General features: G+C 49.4%; 1 pseudogene; it reads left to right on the top strand.

Annotated features, from left to right (window-relative positions):
* Positions 1 to 487: 487 nt before the first annotated feature.
* On the top strand, positions 488 to 20,089 carry LOC144276706 (zinc finger protein RFP-like; annotated as a pseudogene).
* Positions 20,090 to 20,197: the final 108 nt, after the last annotated feature.

Here is a 20,197-nt window from a genome sequence, read left to right as displayed (position 1 = left end):
ACAGAAAGATCACTGACCACAGCCCACTGTTATCAGCTCACCCAACCCCCTGAGCAGTCCAGGCAGGAGGCAGGCAGTGGGGAGAGAGTAGGCACTGCAGGGCACGGACACACACACACACACATGCATGCAACACTCTCACCGCGAGTACCTCACTTAGGGAAGACGAACCCAACCCACAGCTGACTGAGCTGGATTCCAGGTTCCCTCCTTCATCTGTAATGCCCTATCGGGCTGACCTGTCTCACTGGCCTCTCCCCCATTGGCCCTGGGCACTGTCAGTCTCAGAGTCCTGGTTTCTTCCCCTCTCCTTGCTTTGGGTGTTGGGAGAGGGATTGGGCAACAGGGAGCCAATCATGTTCTCCGGCAGGACATTTGGGGAAAAAAAAAGAAGCAGCCAAAAAAGCCCCCAAAGAAGCCATGTGAAAAATGCCCTGTTGGGGTTAAGCCACATCTTAGATCCCTGTGACACTGTCTGCAGGGAGCCATGGCTGCAGTGAATCCTCTGAAAAGCTTCTGAGATGAAGCAACTTGCTCCATCTGTCTGAGTTTTTATAAGGATCCCGTGTTTTTAGATTGCGGGCACAGTTTCTGCCAAGCCTGCATCGCCCAGTGCTGGGAGGGATCGGATACAGCTGTCTCCTGTCCTCAGTGCAGAGAGACCTTTCCCCAGAGGACCCTCAGGCCGAACAGACAACTGGGGAACTTTGTAGAAATTGCCAAGCAGCTGAGTTTCCAAACAGCAGCAGGAGAAGTTGGTGCAAGGTGCACCAGGAGCCTTTCAAACTCTTCTGTAACCAGGACCAAATGCTCATCTGTGTGATCTGCAGAGAGTCCCGGGCTCACAGTACTCACAGCGTGGTCCCCACAGAGGAGGCTGCCCAGGCCTACAAGGTAGGAATCTGCTGTGCAGGGTAATTACTTCGGTTTGGGCATGTTTGCAATTTTTATTACAATAGCTCCTAAAGGCACCGAGATCAGGGCCCTTGTTGTGCGAGGCTCTGTACAAACACACAGAGAGTCTAAACCAGTGGTCCCCAAATTTTTCCCCTCAGGCTCTCCCTTACCCTGGCTTGGCCCCCCACCCGCAGCTGCGGTTAGGAGCTGTGAGTGGGGCCACAGTCAGAGGCTGGGGCCACAGCTGTGGGGGTGTCTTGGTGTTGGAAGTGGGGCTGAGCTGGGAGTCGGGGGCTCAAACTGGGTTTGGCAGCAGAGCCAGGGTCAAGACTGGGGCTGGGAGTGGAGCTGGGGTAGGAGCCAGGGCCAAGGGGGCCATAGCAGATCTGAGGGGCACTCCCTTCCTGCCCCTTGTGGGGGCTGGTCTTGGCCCTGCCATGCTCCCTCAAATGTTCCTCTATGCTCCAGTTTGGGGACCACTGATGTAAACAGTCAAGGTAGACAAAGGCTGGGGATTCTGAAAGGTACTTAAGGTGTCTATACCCCAGATTTAAGTGGATAAATCTGGAGTTTAGGCACCTAAATGCCAAAAGTTTTAGGCTCCACTGCAATCCCCAGAATTCCTGTAGGAGCCCAAAAAGAAAAGGAGTACTTGTGGCACCTTAGAGACTAACCAATTTATCTGAGCATAAGCTTTCGTGAGCTACAGCTCACTTCATCGGATGCATAAAAGTGGAAAATGCAGTGAGGATGTTTTTATACACACAGAGCATGAAAAAATGGGTGTTTATCACTTCAAAAGGTTTTCTCCCCCGACCCCACTCTCCTGCTGGTAATAGCTTATCTAAAGTGATCACTCTCCTTACAATGTGTATGATAATCCACTTTTATGCATCCGATGAAGTGAGCTGTAGCTCACGAAAGCTTATGCTCAAATAAATTGGTTAGTCTCTAAGGTGCCACAAGTACTCCTTTTCTTTTTGCGAATACAGACTAACACGGCTGCTACTCTGAAACCTGTCATTATGGAGGAGCCCAGACTCACTCAGTGCCTGTGTATTCAGGGTACAACTTCTTTCAGTGCCTGTGTTTCTGTCTCTGGGCATGTGCACAGCTGCCCCCCATGGCATCTGGCTGCCTGTCTCCTGGCCACACCCAGAGCAATCCATGAGCTGGGGAAAACCAGGCATTCTGCTTCTCTCCTCTACGGGGCCTGATCTGGTGGGCATGCTCGGAGACAAGTCAAAGGAGTGGGAGTGAAACAGAGGCACAGAAGCGGCAGTGACTTAACCAAGCTCACAAAGCAGCTCAGTAGGAGAGCCAGGAATTAAACCCTGGCCTCCCCATGCCCATCCTAGTACCCTAGCCACTCGACCACACCGCCTCTCATCACTCCTGTCATGCAGTTCTCTACCATCACATTACCAACATCTCAGCACAGCTGCAGACTGGAGGCGTAGCGCCCCAGCTTGAGCATTTCACAGCTGATGACCGCTGCTTTCAGGCGAGCCACAGGAAAATAACACATGGTCAGCAGTGTTCTCAAGGAGTTTGTTCTCTGCTACTTTCTGACGCATAAGGTGCCCTGAAAGATTTCTGTTTAAGAAACAAAGGTTAATCTGCGTAACTTTTTCCTCAAGGAAAAACCAGGATGATGAATTCCCATTTTCCCGGGTTTGCTGAAGGATGGTCACTTTGCTGCTCCTGAAGCAGAAATCATGGGCGACGGGTATGACGGGCCAGGGGAGGCACAGCCCTGCGTGGCCCCCTCCACCCCCAGACTCCCTCTTGCTTCCTGCCGGGGATCTGCAGCTCTTCCCCCATGGCTGGTCCGGGGGGGCCTCTGGCAGAAGGGGCCGGACTGGGGGTTAGCCTCCCTGAACCAGTGGCTCACGTCCTGCCCATACAACCTTTGAAGTTTTGCAACATTCTAGGGCCCATGAAGCCCAAGTGGACTGGAACCTTAAAAAGCCTGTTGGACAGAGCAATCCCCTCGGGGCAGAATCCGCTGTGCTGTACGCCACTCTAGCTGTAAGGACGAAGTGGGCTGTAGTAGTGCCACAATAAGATTAAAGGAAGAAAATGGCTGATTCCCAGGACCATGTTGAACAAGCCCTTTCCCCCATGCCGAACAATCGAGCACAATATTTATGCACCTTGTGAGTGTGTTGGATTTTTAACCAGGAGTCTCTTTCTCCCAAGAGTTCATTAGGCACCGGAGTTTAATGTACTATTTTTTTTTTAAAGTGTGTTAAACATTCTTACCAAAACTCCCTTCCCTTTAAGTTGCTCAGCTTTAAGTCTCTGATGTCCAGCTTTCTTCATATAGTTTTCTCTGTCATTGCCTGGGAGCAAGGCACCCTACCCTACACTGCTGCAAAATGGATACGACTTCAACCCTTTGCCCTGCAGCACTTGGAGGATTTGCTGGAGGCAAAGGGCTGTTCTAGACAGAGTCCCTAGGTCTCTATATTAGGTCTGGTGCCCCCAAAGGCCTCTCTCTTTCCTGGCAGCATGACATATACAGCATAGAAGGAAAGTAAGCAGGGCTGAGAATGGGGCCTGAGATGCCCAGCTGCCATGAAATGAACGGGAGCTGTGCTTTTAAATCCTCTCTGTGGCTCTGCAACACCTCACCCCCGGGGAATTATAGAAGAAGATCCTTCGAGCACATTTTCAAGAGCACCAACTGACTTTAGAGCCGAAGTCCCATTTGCAAAGGAGATTTAGGCCCGAATCCCCAAATGCACTTGGGTGTTGTGATGCTCAGCACTGCAATGCCTAACTTTTAGACACCTAGAAAATCACTAAGGACATAAGAACGGCTGCACTGGGTCAGACCAATGGTCCATGTAGCCCAGTATCGTGTCTTCCAACAGTGGCCAATGCCAGGTGCCCCAGAGGGAATGAACAGAACCCGGCAGTTATCAAAGGATTAATTCCCTGTTGCCCAGTCCCAGCATCTGACAATCAGACAAGCCCTTACGGTTGCCGGCCTGTAATTGCCAGGATTTCCTCTGCAGCCTTTTTAAAAAAGCTGGCTTTCCATCAGCTATCCTCCAGTCATCTGGTACAGTTTGGAACAACAAATCCTGAATTAGGCATTTGGGGGGAGAGAGGCATCCACAAAAGCCAGCATGCTAGCTGGGGAGACTAGCCCTCCGGAGATACTGATGAGAGGGGTGTGTCCTAAGCCCCAACTCCCTCAGAGTTTGGTGTAGGAATGGGCCTGTCTCTGATCCAGACCTGGGAACCCCTCTCCTGGAGTCGAGTTGCTTAGCTACCTAAGCTGTTTCATGCAAGATGGAGTTCTGCACCTGTGTTGCTCCGCACAACGTGGCCGGGGAAGAATCATAGAATATCAGGGTTGGAAGCGACCTCAGGAGGTCATCTAGTCCAACCCCCTGCTCAAAGCAGGACCAATCGCCAATTAAATCATCCCAGCCAGGGCTTTGTCAAGCCTGACCTTAAAAACCTCTAAGGAAGGAGATTCTACCACCTCCCTAGGTAACGCATTCCAGTGTTTCACCACCCTCCTAGTGAAAAAGTTTTTCCTAATATCCAACCTAAACCTCCCCCACTGCAACTTGAGACCATTACTCCTTGTCCTGTCCTCTTCTACCACTGAGAATAGTCTAGAACCATCCTCTCTGGAACCACCTCTCAGGTAGTTGAAAGCAGCTATCAAATCCCCCCCTCATTCTTCTCTTCTGCAGACTAAACAATCCCAGTTCCCTCAGCCTCTCCTCATAAGTCATGTGTTCCAGACCCCTAATCATTTTTGTTGCCCTTCGCTGGACTCTCTCCAATTTATCCACATCCTTCTTGTAGTGTGGGGCCCAAAACTGGACACAGTACTCCAGATGAGGCCTCACCAATGTTGAATAGAGGGGAACGATCACGTCCCTCGATCTGCTCACTATGCCCCTACTTATACATCCCAAAATGCCATTGGCCTTCTTGGCAACAAGGGCACACTGCTGACTCATATCCAGCTTCTCGTCCACTGTCACCCCTAGGTTGAAGACTTTCTTCATAACCGTTAGCCTGGGGGTAGGGCACTCACCTTGTATGTGGGAGACTCCAGTTCAAGTTCTCCCTCTGCCTGGTGAGGAGAAGAGATTTGAGTCTCCCACCTCTCAAGAGTCAGTTGTGACATTGCCATGAGCACCGTCCTAGAGCAACTTGAGAGGGAGATGGAAAATCAATGGTAGGTGAGAACCCAACTTCATGAGACTTCTTTGAAAATCCCAGCTTCAGATAATGAAATCAGCACTGCAATGTATATAAATTGCACAGAGGACAGACTCCTTAGCAGGTTGACCTTCCCCCCCACCCCCAACATTGTTTTACTTGCCTCAGGAACAAATTCAAACCCAGTTGAACACACTGAAGCAAGAGAGAGGAGAACTTCTGGAGTGGAAACAGGATGCAGAGACGCAAAGCCAGGAATATCTGGTAGGTCCCCATTGTTATGGTCCAGAAGTTACATCAATCAGGGGTGATATTTCTCTCTGTGGGGAGAGTGTCAGCCCTTGTCTACACGCAGCACTGCTTTGATTTAGCTATGGCTACATCTACACGGCACACCGCTGGGGGCACCCTGTAGGGTATGTGTAGCTACACAGCACAGTGAGAAACAGGCTGTGTCCACACCGTCATGTGTAGCTACATGTGTGAATAAAAGACTCAGGGGGAGGCAGCAGAGCAGCCGGAGCCTTCCTCCACTCCCTGGAGCCTTTTCCTGTGGTGGGGAAAGGCTCTGGCACTGGGGAAGCAGCGGGACACTCAGTGTAGATGGGGGAGGCCCTGCTTGGGGGCGTATAGAGCCCTGTGTGTAGGGTTTATACCCAGACGGTTCAGGCATATCGCGACTCTACTTGCTTAAGCCATGCCTCGCCATCTACACTGCTATTTATGCCCATGTTAGCGGGTGCATATAGTGTACGTCCTCTACACACCACCACAACATTTGTGTAGTACAGATGTACCTTAAATCACTTTTTAATGTAATGTCTTTATTCTGGTGCAAGGCCCTCACAGGCAAACATTTTGAACCTAGTTTAATTTGACCCTAGTGTGGTGTGTAGGGTTCACCTTGTCCAGTTAAACTGAGATAAAATGTGCTAACTGGGAGCAAGGTCAAGTTCAGATCAGGGTTAGCTGTGATGTAATGGGGACCGAGAGACTTTGTCCGTTGGACCATATGAACTGGAACCATAAACTCACTGAATGTTAAATCTCACAAAATGAGGGTCAGTCCATCCTCATGATTGTATCCACTCATTATATTCCACACCTGAACATAGCTATTATATGAACAACGTACCCTCATGTCTCAATGTCTGTACTTTGACCCCTTAACCTCTTACCCCCAATCGGGGATATTGCAGAGTATGTATTCCTTACGCCACTCGATCTGAAACCGAACTTTGCTCCTCTTGATAATCCGTACATTATTTCCTGGTATCCAGAAACGTCTACTCCGGGGGTTCTCAAACTGGGGGTCGGGTCCCCTCAGGAGGTCGCAAGGTTATTACATGGGGGTCGTGAGCTGTCAACCTCCACCCCAAACCCCGCTTTTCCTCCAGCATTTATAATGATGTTAAAAATATTCAAAAGTGTTTTTAATTTATTAGGGGGGTCGCACTCAGAGGCTTGCTATGTGAAAGGGGTCGCCAGTAAAAAAGTTTGAGAACCACTGTTCTACTCTGTACCGTTCACGGTTTTTTTTTTTTAAACATCATCTTGATAACCTCAAGCACTTTGTCTCTTGTTGAGACACCCTTGCAGGGTGTGATCATGTTTATCTTTGTTTATCATCCCTCTGGGCTCATTCCTCCACTGGCTTCCAGTTTCAACTCAAAACACTGATCTTATTCCCCACACATCCAGCTACAAACACTGATTTCAGGGGAGATTTTCAAAGGCACGTATGGTGATTAGGTGCCTAATTCACATGGACTGTCAGTAGGACTTAGGCACCCAGTGGCTGTTTTGTATCTCAGAAATCTTCCTCCTGAATCTCCACCAGGCACAACTGGTTTCCTCTGGGACAGTGTAATTAACAGAATGCCAGATGAAACATGCAAAAGCTGGAGAAGAAGCATTTTGCATGGTGTGTTTTGTAACTGGTGTTTTATGTGGATAACCAGCAGAACCCTTTCCTTCTTCAGTCTTCTCCACAACTCTCTGCCAACGTATTTCTGATTCTGAGTCAGACCTCCCCCCTTCCAACCTTTCTGCTATTGGAAGATTCTAGATGATCAACAGAATATATTAAGCCACTCAGACCTGAAAACTCATCATTTTAGAGAGATTGGGTGACATTTTCAGAAGTGCCTAAGTGATTTTGGAGCCTAGGGTTAACAATTTTGCAGGTGGTTAAGGGCCAGATTCTCAAAGGTATTTAGGAGCTTAAAATGCAGGGAGAGCTGTCCCATTTTCAAAAGTCACTTTCAAAGAAACTTAGGCTCCTTAGCATCCAAAGTGACCTTTTGAAAATGGGAACTGGAGGCGTAAGTCCCGAAGGCACTTCGGAACATGTTGTTCATTCAGGCCAGCTGAGAGACTGTCAGGCATATTCTCCTGAAATCTCAACCATGTGTTTGTAGTAGGTTGATATGAAAAGAGGGCTCTAAGAACTGTTCCTATCAGGGACATGGGGAGAGTCTGGGATGTCCAACTTTCTCATTTGTGAAAACCGGATGCTGAGCACCGGAACCTGCCCTGTGCCCTGCCGCCACTTTCCCTCGAGGCCCCGCCCCCCACTCCTCTTTCCCTCTCCCACTGTCGCTTGCTGCTCTCTCCACCTCCCTCCCCCTGCCAGCTGAGCAGAGCTCTAGGGGTGTGGTGGAGGTGACTGGGGCAGGGTGGGAGAGGGAGAGCCACGCTCCAGGGGTGGAGGGGTGATTGGAGCAGGATGGGGGAGATGCTGGTACTTTTCTCCTCCCCATGGAGCCATCCCTAAGTGCTCCTCCAGGCTCCAGCAGCAGCTGCTGCTCTTCTCGCCCTCTGGTGGTGGAAGCCAGTTACTGTGGGTAACCGGACTTCTCATGTCCAGTCAGCAGTGCTGACTGGACACTGCCAGGTTTCCCTTTTGACTGGACTTCCCAGTTGAAAACTGGACATCTGGCAACCCTTGTCCTTGATCTGTCCTTTCCTGTTCGTGTCCCTTCATTATAGGGAAAGATAGAAGCTGAGAGGCAGAAGATCATGTCTGAATTTGAGCAACTGCGGCAGTTCCTGGACGAGCAAGAGCGACTCCTGCTGGCCCAACTGGAAGAGCTGGACAAGGAAATTGTGAAGATACAGGATGAAAATGTCACCAAACTGTCTGAGAAGATTTCCCGTCTCGGTGACTTGATCAGTGAGATAGAAGAGAAGTGTCAGCAGCCAACAAGTGAATTCCTGCAGGTGAGACAGTTAGAGACACCCAGATCCCTGCCCAGGGAAGGGAGAGATTCTGATTGATTAGCTTTGGAGTTTATTAAGTTCTTGGAGAGGTCCTACTCCACAATGGAGACTGTCAGTGTGTCCTTTAGCGAAGCGAGGGAAAACAAAATGTGACATTTCTAATACTTCCAATGTGGAAACAGTTTTGCTATTTTAAAGGCAGATGTTTCAGGCCTTTTTGAGACATCCTGTGTAAGCCCCTTCATTTTCAGTTTAAACCAATTTTTACCAAAAAATTTCTGGGTTTTACAAAAAAGTATTATTCAGGTTTTTCTGATTTTCATTGTACTTTTGTATCATTCAAATATACGCAAAAAAACTTGTTTTATTAAGAAAATACAATGCATTGCATGAGATCTCTGTATTCCGATAATACATTAGTCTGTGTGTACATGCAAAGCTGCCTGCTGAAGTAAGAACGTATTGTTCTAGAAGATGCACACAATAAACCAACAGGCACGCACGCAAGCTCTGAAGTGTGTGTGCGTCTGAACCTACTGATAAATCACACGCCCACCAAGTACACATTTCAAACTGTTAGTAGACAATGGGTTAAAGATTTGACGCACTAAAATGGGAAGTAAATGAAAATGTACATCAGAATACATTTCAGAACACAAGGAAGTATTCAAAAGGGCTAAAGAAACAACAACAGGAGAGAAGGATGAAGTTGAGTGTATGCGCTGCAAATGGTATGGCCCAATTATCAAATGTGAATATTTATAGACTAATTGTTCTAATCAAAGCTTTTGATACGGTCTCCCACAGCTTTCTTGCCAGCAAGTTAAAGAAGTATGGGCTGGATGAATGGACTATAAGGTAGATAGAAAGCTGACTAGATTGTCGGGCTCAACAGGTAGTGATCGATGGCTCCATATCTAGTTGGCAGCCAGTGTCAAGCAGAGTGCCCCAAGGGTCCGTCCTGGGGCCGGTTTTGTTCAATATCTTCATAAATGATCTGGAGGATGGTGTGGATTGCACCCTCAGCAATTGCACCTGCAGATGACACTAAACTGGGAGGAGGAGTAGATACGCTGGAGGGTAGGGATAGGATACAGAGGGACCTAGACAAATTAGAGGATTGGGCCAAAAGAAATCTGATGAGGTTCAACAAGGACAAGTGCACTTAGGACAGAAGAATCCCATGCACTGCTACAAACTAGGGACTGAATGGCTAGGCAGCAGTTCTGCAGAAAAGGACCTAGGGGTGACAGTGGATGAGAAGCTGGATATGAGTCAACAGTCTGCCCTTGTTGCCAAGAAGGCCAATGGCATTTTGGGATGTATAAGTAGGGACATAGCGAGCAGATCGAGGGATGTGATCATTCCCATCTATTCGGCATTGGTGAGACCTCACCTGGAGTACCATGTCCAGTTTTGGGCCCCCCGCTACAAGAAGGATGTGGAAAAATTGGAAAGAGTCCAGCGGAGGGCTACAAAAATGATTAGGGGCTGGAGCACATGACTTATGAGAAGAGGCTGAGGGAACTGGGATTGTTTAGTCTGCAGAAGAGCAGAATGGGGGAGGATTTTTTGATAGCTGCTTTCAATTACCTGAAAGGGGGTTCCAAAGAGGATGGATCTAGACTGTTCTCAGTGGTAACCAGATGCCAGAACAAGGAGTAATGGTCTGAAGTTGCAGTGGGGGAAGTTTAGGTTGGATAGTAGGAAAAACTTTTTCAATAGGAGGGTGGTGAAGCACTGGAATGGGTTACCTAGGGAGGTGGTGGAATCTTCTTCCTTAGAGGCTTTTAGGGTCAGGCTTGACAAAGCCCTGGCTGGGATGATTTAGCTGGGGAGTGGTCCTGCTTTGAGCAGGGGCTTGGACTAGATGACCTCCTGAGGTCCCTTCCAACCCTGATATTCTATGATTCTACACCAGTAACCTGTTTGTTCAAATGAAACGTTTTATTTGGGGATTTCAGATATATTGTTTTCTTAAACTCAGGGGGACCCTTGTGCTTTGAGTTCTGTTTTAGTTCTGCAGCAAACCATAGGGATGAACAGAATTCAAAGTATTCATCTACTGAATACTTTTTCTCCCTGTCTTTCCATCCACCAAAACAAACCCCGATATTTAACCAGAAAACTTAATAGTTTTCTGCACTGATTTGCACCTGTTTTTATTGTGGTAATAAACACTGATAAAATCCCAGGAAAAATTAACTAAAATAAAAACAGAAAATGAAGGGCCCTAATGATATGAAAGCAATAAAAAGCACAACTCCACTTTCTAGGAAGTGGGAGATTAGGAAAGCAAAGTTCTTTGCAGGGCCTATTAAGAAAGGAGAATGAATCCAGCTTCCAGAACTGCTGAGCAGAACTGCATACATGGAGAAAGGCAAATGCTCTGGACACAGCAGTTGCATGTGGCAGTCAGGGATTCATGCGTCTGATCAGTCTGTTTGAGCAAATGCCATTGGCACAGGCAAAATAGAATTTAGAAGGAGAAAACCCACAATCATGGTGTGTGCTTAGGGGTCCCATTCCATCAAAATCTGTGAATGGACTTTTGAAGTTGCTAACTGCAGAGAACTGCATCTCGAGCTCAACTAGGGATGGCAAAGCAAGTCCCCTGCAGAGCAGGAGCGATCCGCATCTTGTGGCACTTGGGACTGAACTCTTTCTCTTTTCTAGGACATCAAAAGCACCTGGAGCAGGTACGTGACTCCTTCCCACTCCCCCTCACGCGTCGTGATGCTAGAAGGGGATTTCCCCCCAGGGTCAGATTTTGCAGGGCATTTAGTCACCTGAGACGTAGCTAGGTACTTGGTGGGGTTTTCCAAAGCAGCTAAGCAAGTTAGGCACCTCCCATTGTGATCAGTGGCAGTTGGGAGCCTGACTTGGTTAGGTGCTTTTGAAAATCCCAGGAGGCACCTTTAAAAATCAAGCCTTAAGTGACTTGCCCAAGGTCATGCAGGGAGGCTGTGGCAGAGCAGGGAGTGGAACATAGGTTTCCAGAGTCCTACAGCAACCCCTTAACCACTGGAGCATCCTTTCCCGTGAGATTAGGCCCTTCTCTCTGAGGGGCAGCTTGTGGACCCCTTACTCTCTAATTCCCATTGGAGGAGCTAGGCATTTAAAAACTCCAGTGAGGAGATGAATTGTCTCACCAGTGGGAGTTAGAGGCTCTCATTGAGCCCACAAGAGAGCAGCCTCTGGTAGCTCATTCTCAAGAAAGAAAAGATTTAGGGTGTTTCCCCTTTCCCCCCCCAGGTGTGAGAAGGTGAAGTTCGAGAAACCAATGGCTGTGTCACAGGATGTGAGCGAGAGAGTTGGCGTCTCTTTCCAAAGAAATATTTGTCTACAGGAGGCTCTGAAGAAATTCAAAGGTAACTTAACAGTTATTTGGGCTCATGATATGGTGATGGCACATCGAGATGTGCCTCTGACTGTGGAAGGAGTTGGACTCTGGCCTATTAGTTCTCAGCTCGTCACAGCTAGACGTCTGTGGGTGGGATGGGGAGGGCTCAGGGCTGATGCCAGTTCGCCAGGCCTCCACTTGGATTGTCTCAGACCCAAACATGGGTGTCAAAATTGGCCACTCAGCATTTCAGAGACACACAATCGCCAGATGTTTTCGAAAATGTTGAATTTCACCTCCATGGCTGGGATTTTCCGAGGGACCTAAGGGATTTAGGCCCCATCTCTCTCTGACGGTCAATGGGAGTTGGCCACCACGTGGCCTGAGCCCTTTTGAAAATCCCAGACTCTGTACCTCAAGTTCCTCCATCTTGAAAAAGGAGGAAATAATGGCCAACCTACCTTGTTGTGCTAATTAGTGAATGCCACCGAGTGCTTTGAGATCGTTGGAATAAGGCAGGAGATGGACGATATATTTTGGACGATGATTTCACTTTAGTTTGGTCTCATTGGAAAGGTCTCCCCATTCCAATCTGCCTCTTGTTCTGTGGTATTTTCCTTTGGGCTGTCTCTCAGAATTACAGCACGGTTCCATGCCGTGCTGCGACAGCCATGTCAGCCCCAGGATATTAGACAGGGTGGGGGAGGTCATAGCTTTTATTGGACCAACTCCTGTTGGTGACAGAGACAAGCTTTCGAGCTACACGGACCTGAAGAAGAGCTCTGAGTAAGCTCCAAAGCTTGTCTCTCTCAATCACGGTTACATTAATTAACGGTAGAAATGTCACCAGAGTCAAGACAACATGAAATCACCTCTCTTCCAATCCTTCCTTTCTCTTGAGACCCGGCCCTATGAACTGAGCTCAAATGCAGAGAGAAGGGGTATGGGCTAGATTCACAAAAGGACTTGGGGTGGGGGTGGGGGGGTCTACTTGCCATTTTAGGCACCTCAGTCCCAGAATCAGACCACACTGGGATTCACAAAGACCCCCACTCAGCTGCAACCAAACCTTGTAGGTGCCTAAAATTACTCATCACCTCTATTTTTGCGGTAAAAGTCCCCTAGTCACCTATGTTTCTGCCTCTGTGCATTCGCACTGCAGTTCCAGTCCAGCTACCAAGACACCTAAGCCCCAGAGAGATACACGAACTGGGAAAAGAAAGGGGTTCCTCCTCCTAACTCACCTACAGGGCCACAATCTGAAATGCCTGCTCTGAGCACGCTTACTGACTCAGGCCCTATATGTGAACTTACCCAAAAGAACCAGGCTCTAGGGAAAGAGGAGCTCCCTTATAATGTATAGCTCTGTGATTAGGGTACTGACCTGGGATGTGGGAGATCCCCAGTTCCAATCCTCTGTCCCCCCGAGGGGAAGAAGGGATTCCAACAGGGGTCTGATATAGGCCTCTCTGTTGCCCCTTTTGAATCTGATCCACTGTGTAGAAATAATTGAGCAGCGGGACAGGCTTCTGGGCGTCCCTCCCAAGAGCATGCTCTAACCACCTGGGACGTTCTCACGATTTCTCTCTGCCTCTGGCCCAATGAATTATTAATTATCCCCAGTGGAACCTCTCCCACAGGAGAGCATGTGGGCACCCCACATCAGACAATCGTGCAGCCCAGAGATTAGGGCGCTCCTTGAGAGGCGGTAGATCCCATTTCAAATCCCTGCTCCCTCAAGGCTTGACTTGAACCAGGGGCATTTCCCACTGGCTGGCGTAAGCAGGGAGTCGCCTAGCATGCTGACTTTTATGAAGCTCATTCCAAGGCGCATCTCTCTCCCCATTCATGGTGCAGATTGCCTGGGAGCCTGACTCTGGCTTTGTGAATCACAGTGACTTTCTAGGTGCCTAAGCGTTGGGTGTTGTGATGCTAAGCGTCAGCTTGTCTAAGTTTCTTTGTGAATCCAGCCCCATTTTCATGAGGCTATTTTCCTACAAGAAAGGGGCAAATCACCTCTCCTCTGATCTTTTCTTCCTCTAGAGACCCTGCCCTATCAACTGAACTTTTTGATCTCCAAGGCAGAGAAAGAGGGTAAGTTTCCATAAGGATATTTTCCTACAACAATTATTAATTAAAATCTCCTGATTAATTTTTTAGAAGACACTTCTGAATTCAAACAGGAGAGGTTTCCACCAATACAGAGTCTTGGATTCCAAGGTTAGAAGGAACCATTATATCATAACGGCCAGACTGGGTCAGACCAAAGGTCCATCTAGCCCAGTATCCTGTCTTCCAACAGTGGCCAATGCCAGGTGCCCCAGAGGGAATGAACAGAACAGGGAATCCTCTAGCCCATCGCCCATTCCCATTCAGTGATGTATGAACGTGCACATACTATTTACAATTGGAAAGTAGGGTACATTTTTTAGGTCCAATAATCAGCCTTTAGGGCACACTCAGGTCACATTTTTCTGCTTCTCTCGGCAATTATAAGGACTAGAAATTTGCTCTATTTTTATTTTTTATATGAAAGACAAGCTTCACTACTGGAAAACATCATTAACACAGAGTGCAGGTTGACCATCAGTGCCTTGTACTCTCCCAGAACGTGAAAGGAACCCATATTTCTACCTCTGAAAACTGGGAAATAAAGAGTTAAGGAAGTGTCTCCCACCAGTTCCTATGCTATACTTCCCTCTCACCCTAGTGTCAGGAGCATGGACTCATGTGCTGGGCTCTATCCATCCCCAGCTGGTAGAAGGTCCCTTGCGGGGAGACCATGCTAAGGCCAGTACTGAACCAGGCAGAGAATCAGGACTGCAGCGGCAGTCAAAAAAGCAAACAGAATGTTGGGAATCTTTAGGAAAGGGATGGATAATAAGACAGAAAATATCATATTGCCTGTATATAAATCCCTGGTACGCCCACATCTTGAATACTGCGTGCAGATGTGGTTGCCCCATCTCAAAAAAGATATATTGGAAAAGGTTCAGAAAAGGGCAACAAAAACTATTAGGGGTATGGAACAGCTGCCATATGAGGAGAGATTAATGAGATTGGGACTTTTCAGCTTGGAAAAGGGGCGACTAAGGGGGGATATGATAGAGGTCTATAAAATCATGACGAGTGTGGAGAAAGTAAATAAAGAAGTGTTGTTTACTTCTTCTCATAACATAAAAACTAGGGGTCACCAAATGAAATTTCAGAGTAGCAGCCATGTTAGTCTGTATCCGCAAAAAGAAAAGGAGTGCTTTTGGCACCTTAGAGACTAACAAATTTATTTGAGCATAAGCTACAGCTCACTTTGAGCTGTAGATCACGAAAGCTTATGCTCAAATAAATTTGTTAGTCTCTAAGGTGCCACAAGTATGCCTTTTCTTTTTTCAAATGAAATTAATAGGCAATAGGTTTAAAACAAACAAAAGGAAGTATTTCTTCACGCAACACACAGTCAACCTGTGGAACTCCTTGCCAGAGGATGTTGTGAAGGCCAAGACTAACAGGGTTCAAAAAAGAACAAGATAAATTCATGGAGGATAGGTCCAGGAATGGCTGTTAGCCAGGATAGGCCGGGATGGTGTCCCTAGCCTCTGTTTGCCAGAAGCTGGGAATGGGCAACAGGGGCTGGATCATTGGATGATCGCCTGTTCTGTTCATTCCCTCTGAAGCACCTAGCATTGGCCACTGTCAGAAGACAGGTCCATCAGTGGCTATTAGTATCCTATCTTCCATGAATTTAGCCATCATTCAAGGAGTATTGTCTCTCCCTGGGGGTTGGTGCTCCCTGTGGTACTGGGAACTGTCCCTTTAAGTGGTTTGGCTTCCCAGACAGGAAGGAGGAGCATAGCAGAAGCTCTGTGATACAGAACCCTGGATAAAGAGGGTTTCATTCAAACATCATGCTCCCAGCACGATTACTGAACACCACACTTGCAACCGTGTTGTGTCCCCATCCTTGTCCCATGAGCACCACTGGAAGCTGGGCAAGGGGCTCTCTTCGGATCTCACAGTTACCTATCTGGCCCCCCACAACTGCATCTGAATACCTGGCATCTTTTATGCCCATTTGACAAAAAGGGAAGCTGGACTGCAGAGAGAGGAAGGGACATGCCTGAGGTCACACGGCATGTCAGTAGCAGAGTGAGGAATAGAGCCCAGAAGTCCTGGCTTCTAACCTCTACACCATGCTCCCTCCCCGAAATGCGTGTAGTGCATTGGATGACTGTTACACATCCCTCGGGTGTGGACATTTAGTGCCACCGAGAAGTCGAATTCCCAGTGCACCAGAGAGCCCAGTGTCTCTCTAGCAGGGCTGCTCGCTACTTTCTCCTGGTCCAAGTGGGTGGAGGGGTTCTCACCCCATGTGCTGTACTCTTGGGCTGGGGACTTTCCACCAGGAGATGAGGGATGAATAGGGCAGCATGGAAATGCATGAAAAGCTGAAGCTGGTGTCCCTGTTAACATCCTCTGCCTGCTGTCTGCTGCCTCCCCTGCTCTGTTCTGTTGCTGGATGTGGAGCACCCCCAGCAAGGGCGAGGGATCGGGGGAGGAGACCGAGATCCCCTCTGCCACGGATCCACAGGATTCGTGCTGCAGCCCCCGCTTTGGAACAGTCTCTGGGAGGAGCCCCTTCGATGGGCCAGACCCCCAACATCAGCCCCCTCTTCCTCCAGGGTAAGCCACGTGGCTTCACCGACTCCTTAGGCTGGACCTCTGGGCCTTCAGCTCTCCTGCCTCACAACATGAGCTGTGTTCAGTGCGTCCACCTGAGACCGACCCCTGCGGGAGCCCTCTGTGATCTCAGGGAGCAGCACAGCTCTGCAAGCACCTGCAATGGCACTCAGCCACCACCGTCACTGTCAAGCCCCTGGGGTTATTAGTCCCCTGCTCTGCACCACAGCACAGGAAGACCTTGGTTAGCTCAGAGAAATGAAGGTTACAGTATAGTCCATTCTGGGGAGCCGGTGCCCAGCCCTGCAGTTCAAACCCCGTGGTTCAAGCTCTGTCTCCCTGTCCATCTGATCTGCTTTCTCAGACTCCCAGGTGTGCCCCCCACCATAGGTGCCGATTCTGTAGGTGCTCCGGGGCTGGAGCACCCATGGAAAAAAAATAGTGGGTGCTCAGCACCCACCGGCAGGATCAGATCCTCCCCCTCCTCCCCTCCCACCCGCTGGTGGCCCTGCCAATCAGCTCCTTCCCCTCCCTCCCAGTGCCTCCTACCTACCATGATCAACTGTTTGGGCAGGGGGAGGAGCAGGGGCAGGAAGAGGTGGGGTAGGGTGGAGACTTGGGGGAAGGGGTGGAGTGAGGGTGGGGCCTGGGGCAGAGCAAGGGTCAAGCACCCCCAGGAAGTCCACTTCTCTGCCCCCCTACTGCTTCCTGCAGCCAGCACGTAACTTCTGCTTCACCCCTCCCCCACCTCTAGTCCTTTGTTCCCAAGCCGGGGCAATGCAGCTCAGCCACAGAGGCGGGGAAGGCCGTAGCTCTCCGGGTTGCTGATCGTTATGTTTCCATGTCCGGGCAATTGGATTTGCCATTGTCTGCTGAGGACCTCAGGCCCCAGACAGTGACATGGGCAGCTTAGCCTGCCCTGAGAGCAAACACTCCCATATCACCCACTGGGTAACAATGCTGCATATTGGGAAACTGAGGCACATATAGGTTTCATTAAAAAATTGCAAAAAATCCCAGTTTCTCACACCCTCCTAACAATACCTCCTTGATGCCTGGCGGGAACCATGGGGAATTTCCTGCTCAGCTTCAGCCAACAGGCAGCTCCCCAGGACTGACACTCAGGGCCCACCCCAGCCAGCCCATGGCTACTGGGGAGCCTGAGAAATGGTCCTAGCCTCCCCCAGGGCTGAGCTCTGCCTGTAAGGGTCTGTCTGCACTGCAGAGTGAACCCTGGGGCTCAGCACCCAGGTTAGCCTGGGCTGGGTGCAAGGAGCCATGCTGCTGAGCCTGACCTCACTTACTGGGTCCTCATGGGTGCTGCTGTGGCTCTAGGACTCTGGGAGCACATCCCCTGGCTGACCAGCTATTCTGAGTTTCTTTCCCAGTGATTCGTGGGGTACCCAGTCTGTCTTTCACGGGGGAATTGGGGAAGGCACTGGAGGGCTATTTTCCCTCAGGTCAAGCTGGCAGTGGCATTCGGGGGGAGGCTTTTCACCTTCCTCCGCAGCATGTGGCTGCGGGTGATGTGCCAGGATTATCTGGGGGTATCTCACCGAATCATTTCCTTGCATTGCGGGGGCCTCGGGCACTGGTGACCCTCGGTGCCTCCTCTTCTCTGCCTGTGGCACATCATAGCACGGTCGGCTGTAGGCTGTCAGGCTTTGGGCTAATGTTGGTTGTTGCGTTAGGTGGGCGCTGGGTGGAGTTGGTGGCCTGTGATATACGGGGGTCCGATTAGATGACCTGATGGTCCCTTCTGGCCTCAGACTCTCTCACTCTCAGCACTGGAGTGGTTTAGCCTGCACAGAGGTGCCGACTTCCCCAGTTCCCAAGGGGGTGCTTGACCCTTGCTCTGCCCCGGGCCCCACCCCCACTCCACCCCTTCCGCCAAGCACCCACCTCTGCCCCATCTCTTCCTGCCCGGCTCCATTCTGCCCCCTTCCCCTGCCTCTTTCTGCCCCCACTCCTCCCTCTTTCCCGCCCCCCCAGAACCTCCTGCCCACCGCTGAACAATGGATCCGTGGCAGGAGGAAAGCGCTGGGAGGGAGGGGGAGGAGCTGATCAGCGGGTGGGAGGTGCTTTGGGTACTTAACACTCTCCTCCTGCCTCTCTCTCCTCTCGTGCAGTGCAGGCCACTCCGGATCCAGACCTGGGGATTCCCTGTTCCGTCGTGTCCACAGATGAGAGTGTGATACAGAAATACCAAGAAACGGGATATTTAGTGACACAGAACAGGTTTTACCCTGCTGCCTGTGTGCTGGGCTATAAGGGCTTCACCTCAGGGAGGTGTTACTGGCAAGTGGAGGTGGGGAACAAACGTAATTGGGTTTTGGGCATTGCCAAAGAGTCTGTGATACATGAGGGAGCGAAAAGCCGTACACCAGAGGAGGGGATCTGGGCTTTGCAGAGTACAGAGAATGAGTACTCGGCCCTCACCTCCCCTGAGACTGCTCTGGCCCTACCTCATAGCCCCAGTAACACTGGGGTTTATCTGGATTATGAAGGGGAGGAAGTTACATTTTATGACGTTACATCTTCTGGCAGAGAGACGATCTTTACTTTCACATAGAATCATAGAATCATAGAATATCAGGGTTGGAAGGGACCCCTGAAGGTCATCTAGTCCAACCCCCTGCTCGAAGCAGGACCAATTCCCATCCTCTTTCCCTGGGAAGATCATCCCCTTCTTTGGGAGCCGGCGTGTAGAATTTGAGTTCACTGGTAAGCATACCGTTATGTGTTCACTGGCCGACATATTGTTAATCCCTGTGACAGAGGAGTAGGGATCACTCAATATGAGATATCTAAAGTAGAGCAAAGACATAGGTAATATATAAATTACAGCTATCACACTTTGCCATTCTAATCACAGTCTTGCCAGCCTGAAGCATTCAAAAAGTGTGTCAGGCTCCCCAGAATCATGAGATTGGCTGAAACATCTTTTTAAATATTGTGTCATTTTCTTTGCCTTCTGGTTTCCCAGCTTTTGGGGTGTTCTTGTTTCCAATTTTCAATCTTTGCTACACAAATGTGAAGGCTGGAAATGTATCTGTAGTATAATCTGAGGGTGCCTTGCAATCTACCTACTCCAGCTGCTGGGACTTTAAGAAAAACACCAAGTGCTGCGAGACTCACAATAAAATGATGAGAGAGGACAAGACTGACTTGCTTAGCATTATACTGGTGACAGGAGTTTCCCGACCCTCTTACATGCCTGTCTCTGTAACTCTGTGATCCTCCAGGCACACAAAAACTGGCCAACCAGGAGCCACTCTCAGGGTCACAGCAGAGCCCGTCTGTCTTAGGGCAGGTCTACACTTAAAATACTGCAGCAGAACAAATGCACCGGTGCTGCTCCGCCGCTGAAATGCTTAAGTGAAGACTCTCCTATGCCAACAGGAGAGCTTCTCCCATCAGTGTAGTTAATCCACCTCTGAGAGGCGGTAGCTATGTCCAGGGGAGAAGCTCTCCCGTCAACGTACCGCTGTCTACCCCAGGAGTTCAGTCGGTATGACTGCGTTCACTGAGGGGTGTGGATTTTTCACAGCCCTGAACGATATGGTTCTACCAATGGACGTTTATAGTGTAGACCTGGCCTAAGTTCTGACTCATTTCAGGTCATCCATCAAAGTCCTCTGCTCTTTACTTCTGAATATAAAAACCATAGTGGTGTTTCCCTCTCCCTCCAATTCCCCAGCTCAATGCTCCTATTTTGCTCTGTTTAGTTATTTGGATGCTGTAGATTCAGATGAGTAAATTCACAGCATAAAGTTTATTTCAATCTTCTGGTCTTGGACTTTGTCACAAGGGTACTAGATCTGCACGGCTCTGCCCTGAAAGGCTAGACAGACCCACCAGCAAATG

Source organism: Eretmochelys imbricata, chromosome 17 (genome assembly GCF_965152235.1).
Source record: "Eretmochelys imbricata isolate rEreImb1 chromosome 17, rEreImb1.hap1, whole genome shotgun sequence".
Classification (NCBI taxonomy): domain Eukaryota; kingdom Metazoa; phylum Chordata; order Testudines; family Cheloniidae; genus Eretmochelys; species Eretmochelys imbricata.
The sequence above is the reverse complement of the archived record's forward strand: the minus strand, read 5'-3'. Positions and strand labels throughout refer to the sequence as shown.